The 7,681-nt window shown below is 32.9% G+C and overlaps 1 non-coding gene across 1 annotated transcript; it reads right to left on the bottom strand.

Moving 5' to 3' along the window:
- Positions 1-7,088: 7,088 nt before the first annotated feature.
- Positions 7,089-7,229, bottom strand: LOC123633600. The gene has a single exon (XR_006733633.1). It is a non-coding gene; the product is annotated as a U4 spliceosomal RNA (small nuclear RNA).
- Positions 7,230-7,681: the final 452 nt, after the last annotated feature.

The following is a 7,681-nucleotide window of genomic DNA, read 5'->3' as shown; positions in this document are numbered from 1 at the left end:
GTGCACCTGTAGTTTCAGCTACTTGGGAAGCCAAGCCAGGATGATCACTTGAGCCCAGGAGTTTGAGATTGCAGTGAATGCACTGTAGCCTTGGGCAACTGAATGAGACCTTGTCTCAAAAAAAAAAAAAAAAAAAAAAGCCTGAAGTTTAATTAATATTATTTTCTCTATGTTAATTACTCAGTTTTGACAAATATACCATCATTGTATAAGATGTTAATGCTAGGGAATACTGAGTGAAAAGTGTATAAGAACTCAATGTAGTATGTTTGCAACTGTTCTATAAATCTAAAATTATTCCAAAGGAAAGAGGTTATAAAAAAATTACTGAAGGTTCTGATACTATATTGGCTTATTTGAAGCTGACTAAGACACTAGACCAGAAGTCAATGTATTGGCTTACTGCACTATCTCTTTTAAGGAAACAGATGAAGGGAAAGTAGTAATCAAAATATTTTAAGGACAGGTAATGAATCACTGTATTTTAAAAACAAAGAATCAGTTACGTTAACCTAGACTTTGTCCCTACGACTATTATACTCTTAAGAAAAAGTATTAGTACACAGGAAATATAGTAGCGCAGGACTTGATAAAAAGTCACAATCCCTTGTTTGACTTTTATTTTGTAGGTCAACAATGTACCAAAGATCACCTCCTTAACCTTTTGTAATTTTATTTTTCAGGTAATTACTTCTATATTTCAATATTATGTGATTACATAATTATGTCTTTAAGCAATTTTTACCTCACTTAAATGTGACAACAAACCCCCCTCTTTCCTTTACCTAGTAAGGTTATAGCAATGTTTTCACATTCTCTACTGGCCATTTCTATAATTTCTTTCTTTTTTTTTTTTTTTGAGACAGAGTCTCACTTTGTTGCCCGGGCTAGAGTGAGTGCTGTGGTGTCAGCCTAGCTCACAGCAACCTCAGACTCCTGGGCTTAAGCGATCCTACTGCCTCAGCCTCCCAAGTAGCTGGGACTACAGGCATGCGCCACCATGCCCAGCTAATTTTTTTTTTCTATATATATTTTTAGTTGTCCAGGTAATTTATTTCTATTTTTAGTAGAGACGGGGTCTCGCTCAGGCTGGTCTCGAACTCCTGACCTCAAGCGATCCACCTGCCTCGGCCTCCCAGAGGGCTAGGATTACAGGCGTGAGCCACCGCGCCCGGCCCATTTCTATAATTTCTTGAGCCTTCTACCACAGTGTTATTCATTCTAATCACTACTAAGCAACATGAGGTATCAATACTTTTACAACAATCATTCTACCCACCCCTCATTTTGTCTCTGTCAACCAAAATTTATTTTTATTAATAGATTATCGATGTTAAAGTGTATATTCTTCACCATAATCATAGTAACATTGCTAACATTTTGTCCATAAATTCATTCTAAAATGGAAATCCAATATGATTATGCCATGTGAATATTATTAACACAGGGTCATGTACTTCCCTATGAATTAATCTCCTTTCCAGAACTCCTAGGTTCACAACCCCATACAAATCAAAGCCTAGTATTCTTAGTGCAAAGGTCTATTGGGACTCTAATCTACATTATAAAATTTTTTCAGGAACATGTCATGATTTTAGTTATTCTTATATTAGGACTTTGCTTTTCTTGAAGTTTGTCTTTTTTCCTTTTGAGTTTTTACAGTTTTTCTTTGTGTTCTGTGCCACTTGTTTCATCATATTCTATAAATTGTCTAAGATTTCGCTCATGCACTCCGATCTCCTGAATCCAATTATTTCCCAAAGTCATCTTTACTGGTGAGCTCTATATTTTGGTGCCAATCTGGACTTAACCATTCTATATACCTGCTATAGAGTTTGTGCCTACTGATTTCCCTCCACTGCTTCCCTGTCTGACTTCGTTTGCTCTTAGAATTCTTTTCTGCTTGCAGCTTCATATAGTAGAGTATATATTTAGATAAATATCGAAGAAAGTGTCTTTGAGACTTAAATTTCTGCATGTTTCTGACTACTATGTTCTGATTATGCTTTTACATTTGATGTATAACTGTATTTAGGTTCTTTCAAAAGCATATCTAAAGACAAGGATTTGAGTATAAGTTATTTTGAGGGGTATGTGTAAGAGACACCTATAAAGAAATGGAGATATAAAAGAGGGAGTAGAAGTAGTAAATAAAAGTACGCTAGTAACTCAGCTATTTAGTGTCACCTGGAGCTTACTCACTCTGAAAACACGGGGAAATCGTGTGAACTTTATGCCTCAGAACTATCTCTACAGAGAGGTGAGATGATTGAAATATTTATGTACCAAGCCCCAAGAGTCATGCTGTGGAGAGTTTCACTTCCTCAGCCCTTTTGGCCTGCCATGTGCTGGCAGCTTGCTCCTTGAGGGAGATCTCTCAGGAGAGTTTGTATGCAAATACAGGCAGCCAGAAGAGTAAGGAGGGTAGATAACACTAGAGGTCCCAGAAGTATTGGTGTGCCACTGACAATGTCTGTTAAACATAACTTGGCGGAATGTAGAAGTCTGGTTTAGTACCATTATTTTCTCATAGTTCTGAAAATATTATACGTGTATGTTGTGGATAGAATTCTTATTATATTATTTCTATTTCTTTGTTGGTGCACTTTTATTTTATTTTTTCCCTTTACTAACATTTTATTTTTCATGGCATTCTGAATTTCTAATGATATATCTATTTTTGAGCATATATTTTTTTGCTCACCTATTCTTGTTGCTTTTTACTTAAAGAGTCAGACTGAGCACTTCAGTTTGAAGATTCAAAAGCTCCCATTGGTTCTGACACATTTTTTTATATTATATTTAAATTATTTTTTTCTTTCCTTTGCTGTCTCCTTCCCTCTTAAAGCTGCACCATGTTGGACATTCACATTATATGTCTAATTTTTTACCTACTAACTTCCTCTCTTCAAATATTTCTCCATGTTTGGGAAGATTTATTTTAACTTTAAGGGTCAACATTAATTTTTAATTTTGAAAATTAATCTTAATATTTAGTCTTATTTCATTTTTATCTGATTCTCCCCTTTTTTGTAGTGTTTGGTTCCTATTTTATGTCTGCAAAATATTTGTAAATGCAGAAGGCATTTATTAAAGTTGTTTTTTATTTTTGTGTTATCTTCAATTGCCTTAATTAGCTCCTGTCTTCTAGGGTCAGATCTTTGGTTTGTATATTTTGGTCCTCTTCTTTAATATTTCCCATGGTTTTGACACTACATACGTAATCCTTGGTTTTTATTCATATTCATAATACCAAGAATGTCTGGGAGCCCTGTGTGCATAGGCACAGAATGTCAATTGACCACCTACACTTTAATGTATACATGGGTGAATTGTACATTATTCTTGGGGAGCCCCAAATGTTCTATAATCCACAAAATCTGTACTGGTTCTCCCAAAATCTTTGTTCCATCTTTTCTATAGAATAAACCACCAGTTTTTATACCTCTGAATAACAACTTACTATTTAGTGACTCTCAGCATGAAAATACGGAAGAGGGAATAGGAAAGAGAAGTAGTCTACCTCCTTTTTAAATGCGAAATTTTGAATGGCTACAAAAAGGACCAAGATGGTATATCTGGGTCCCCAAGACTGCAAACCTGTCTATCTATGCGCCTTCTGGACAGTTCAGCTCCTACCACAATTTAAGTGCCTTGGAAAGCTATACCTTTTTATGCTGTTTTATAAATCAGTATTTGTTTATATTCTTAGCATGCTCTAGAAATATATCAAAATCCCTTTTAGCATTTTTCTTATTGTGATTTTTACATTCTTTAATTATTTATGCTTATTTTAATGTAGCATAACACAGGGGAAAGTGGCAAATTGAGTATGAATTTCCATTTTGGTTTCTCAAAGGAGGAAATATTAGTATCTGGCAGAAAAGTGCCATTATACAATTTTAAAGTCTAATTTTATTCATTCATCTCTATAACCGAACTAGATAACCACAAGCATAACTTTTCAAAACAGCTGTTCAAAATATTTGCTTTTATGTTATGGGCTTGATTTCAATTTAATATTGGTCAATTTTCCTTTAAAACATACCTTTTTGTAGTCTTCAATCCCCACAATAGCAGCAAAAACTTAGAGTGGCTATGAATTCCATCTTAAAATACTCCTTTGTGGGTATTTTATTCCACAATATACAGATTAAAGCAACTATGAATTCTCCTTTTGAATCCCTGAGCTGTTAAAATCATGTATCATTGAAGTTTATTTGTGATGGAAGTAAGTAGGTCTTTGTTTCCTTGGAAATTTAACAAGGAACTTGTCTTTTAATTAATGGGATCCAGAAAACTTAAGCCTCTTCTGAAATATGATTTCATTATCATCTAAATAATATAATTTAAAAGTAATATAATGATATTCACAGATAGCAGAATTTTTTAAAAAACCCTACTTTCTGGTAACAAGTCTAATGAATTATAGACAAAAAAGAAGGAAGTTAATTTTTTTAGTCTCTAGAAAAAATGTTTATTTCCTCAAAAAATTTTCTTTGTTCAATCATTCTGAAAACATATCTATGCTTTTAATTGTTCCAGGGTTCTATGTATTTCCAATGAATGATATTTTATAGCTATAAAGGATTCATTGTTATCAAAAGCAGATCTTAATATTATCTTAATTGAGTTATTAATATAATGTCTGAATAGATATTAATCGCATAAATTCTGTTAGCTCTTCTCTGCTTTTGGTCCAAAAATGGAAACTAACAATTACTTCCAAATATAGTTTTTCATTTTTTTTCCCAACATTATCCTTGTTCTATGAAATGAATTTTTTGCAATTTCTGGAACTAGTATGTAGTTTCTGTTTTAGCAACCTGCATTCTATCTTCATATGCTGAACTACGATTATGAGTGTTAAAATAAAAAAATCTTGTATGTTATCTTTTCTTTCCTTAAGTCATAATTTTGTTTTCTCAAACTTGAGTGAATAATATATACATCATGCTTTGTTTTGAGAATTAAATGGCATAAGTGTAAACATGCCACTTTCACAAAATGTTTATTATAAGGAAAACAGAATATAACAAAATTAGATTTAAAGTTCAAAGACCTAAGTTCATATTCCAGCACTGACTTTTTCCACTGGACAAGATTGCAAGGGAAAGCATACAGTCTCTTCGGTGTTCAGATTTCTCAAATATATAAAATCTCTAATAACACCCAACCCACTGAATTGTTTTGGTAATTAAATTTAAAAACATAAGAATGGCAAAGACAAAGATTGAAATACAGTAAATATGTCAGCATATTGCTAATTGTATATTTAAACCAACAGACTTAGATCACTAAACTTCTGAATATTCCTTAATATCTTAAAGAAACTGAGCATTTTTTAAACAATGCTAAACATTCAGCCTATACATATAAAATAGTATACATATTTTTAAATAACAGTAAAATAATATCTTCCAAATCAATCTCCAAACATTTTACTACTTTTGTGCCTTGACATATGCAAAAGTATACTCAACATTTATTTCCCCAGCCCAATAAATTCTCAGATAATATGTACCAAAAATTATTTTAAATAATTTATTTATTTTTATTTTTTTGAGACAGAGTCTTACTCTGTGGCCCTAAGTAGAGAGTACCATGGTGTCAGCCTACCTCACAGCAACCTCAAACTCTTGGGCTCATGCAATCCTCCTGCCTCAGCTTCCCAAGTAGCAGGGACTACAGGCACACTCCTCCACGCCAATTTTTCTATTTTTAGTAGAGATGAGGGTCTCGCTCTTGCTGAGGCTGGTCTTGAACTCTTGAGTTCAAGGGATCCTCCTGCCTCGGACTCCCAGAGTGCTAGGATCATAGGCATGAGCTACCGTGCCCGGCCTATTTTAAATAATTTAAAAGAGAAAAATAAACTGTTACCCTGAAGGATCATTAAGCCTAATAAAGTTTAAAAATGTGCATCTTCATGGTGAACAATAACTTTAGGAACATGCATACTAAGCAGCACAGGAAAAGGAGGCTTCTTCATTAGTAGATCAAAATTATAAAGTATTATATGCTTTGAAAATGTTTGCATTATTAAGGAGGATCAATACACCGACATACTAATATAACAGTTCTTTACAACTTAATTGAAACTACATTTTAATTTCTTCACTGTTTTGTTTATAGTGTGCTTTGCCCTTAGAGCCAGTTCCTCTTTAAACTATTTCATGTAGTCATAAAAATAGATCTGATTAGTCTGACCTAAAACAACATATACCATAAATAAGTTGTTTTGTTACATTTTAAGCACCTCCAGTGTTCTAGATCTGTTCTAGATAATGTTCTAAAAACTTTCCTAGACACATAATACCAGTATGAAAAAACAGACATAATACCTATTCTGATAAATTCTCCAGTTTATCCAGAAACACATATTATATACTATATATATAATTTATTTCAAATATATATGCATAAAATTATTCATTATAATTGAAAGTTATATAAATGGAACAATGGAACATAACTAGACTACATTGTTCTAGTACACAATAGTTAGTCTTCAATATCATCATATTATATCCATGATTACAATAGAGTCAATTAGTACCACTTATATTTGAAAACCATGTCAGGTTTTATACATATGAAATAGCACAGAATACAATTCTTAGCCTCAAAATATTTGCAGTTTAGTTGTGAAAATAAATTTCCACAAAAACACAATGCAGGATAATATATGTTATGTTCTAAGAGATTGGTACTTGATAAGACTGGGGAGTAAGGAAAAAAAGATAAAATGTGATGTGTGCAGAGGTATTAATAGACTGTGTGCTTATAATTAAAGATTCATGTAGGCAACGACAGAAGGTGAAAGCCAAAAGGCAGTTAACATTCTTGAATATCTGGCCACTTACGCTCTACCCTGTAGACAGTGGCAAACCACTTAAGGTTTTAGAGTGTATTCTGTAGTCTATGACAGAAAAAATAATATTCATTGATTTATAGAGATTCCTCAACTCATAAACACTGGCCCATATTCAGGACAACATGATATAAAGCAAAAGTTTTCTTTTTTTTTCTTTTCTTTTTTTAATTCTTTTTTTTTACAAACTCTTTTCTTTAAGAACCGCATTATTCAGTCCCCGTAGAGACCGTCAAAAATTGCCGATGCCGACTGTATTGCAAGTCGTCATGGCGGGGTATTGGGACAAGTTTTCAATTAGCAATAATCGCGCCTCGGATAAACCTCATTGGCTACGATACTGCCACTGCGCAAAGCTAAAAGTTTTCTTTTTTAAAAGTAATTTCAGTATGATACAGTGAGAAGTGAGATGGTGATTCTTAAGTAAATGTGTTTTATATACATACAATCAATAATTCCACATTTTAATGGGTGTGATTTGCATTTATAGAGATTTACTAATATCTCTTACTGTACGCGTGTTTGTTTCAAGTTCTATAAGTTACTGATTTTTCAAAATATCTAACCCTCTTTCATAACTAGAAAGTGGAAATAAAAGAACAATTAAGACATATGCTAAAGATCCAAGACTGCAGAGAGAGAAAGCTATAACGACGGACCTCTACCACTTGTTACTTGTTGGTGTTCTCAGCCTTACTCAGAGACATGAGGCTTTATAGGAGCACATAATAACATATTTTGTTGTGTTCTTCCCTAGATTTTAACATATTTTCCTATAGGATATCATAAAATAATTGTTTTCTAGTATGG

The sequence above is a fragment of the Lemur catta genome, chromosome 2 (genome assembly GCF_020740605.2).
Source record: "Lemur catta isolate mLemCat1 chromosome 2, mLemCat1.pri, whole genome shotgun sequence".
Taxonomy (NCBI): Eukaryota; Metazoa; Chordata; class Mammalia; order Primates; family Lemuridae; genus Lemur; species Lemur catta.
This window is presented reverse-complemented; position numbering and strand designations above follow the sequence as displayed.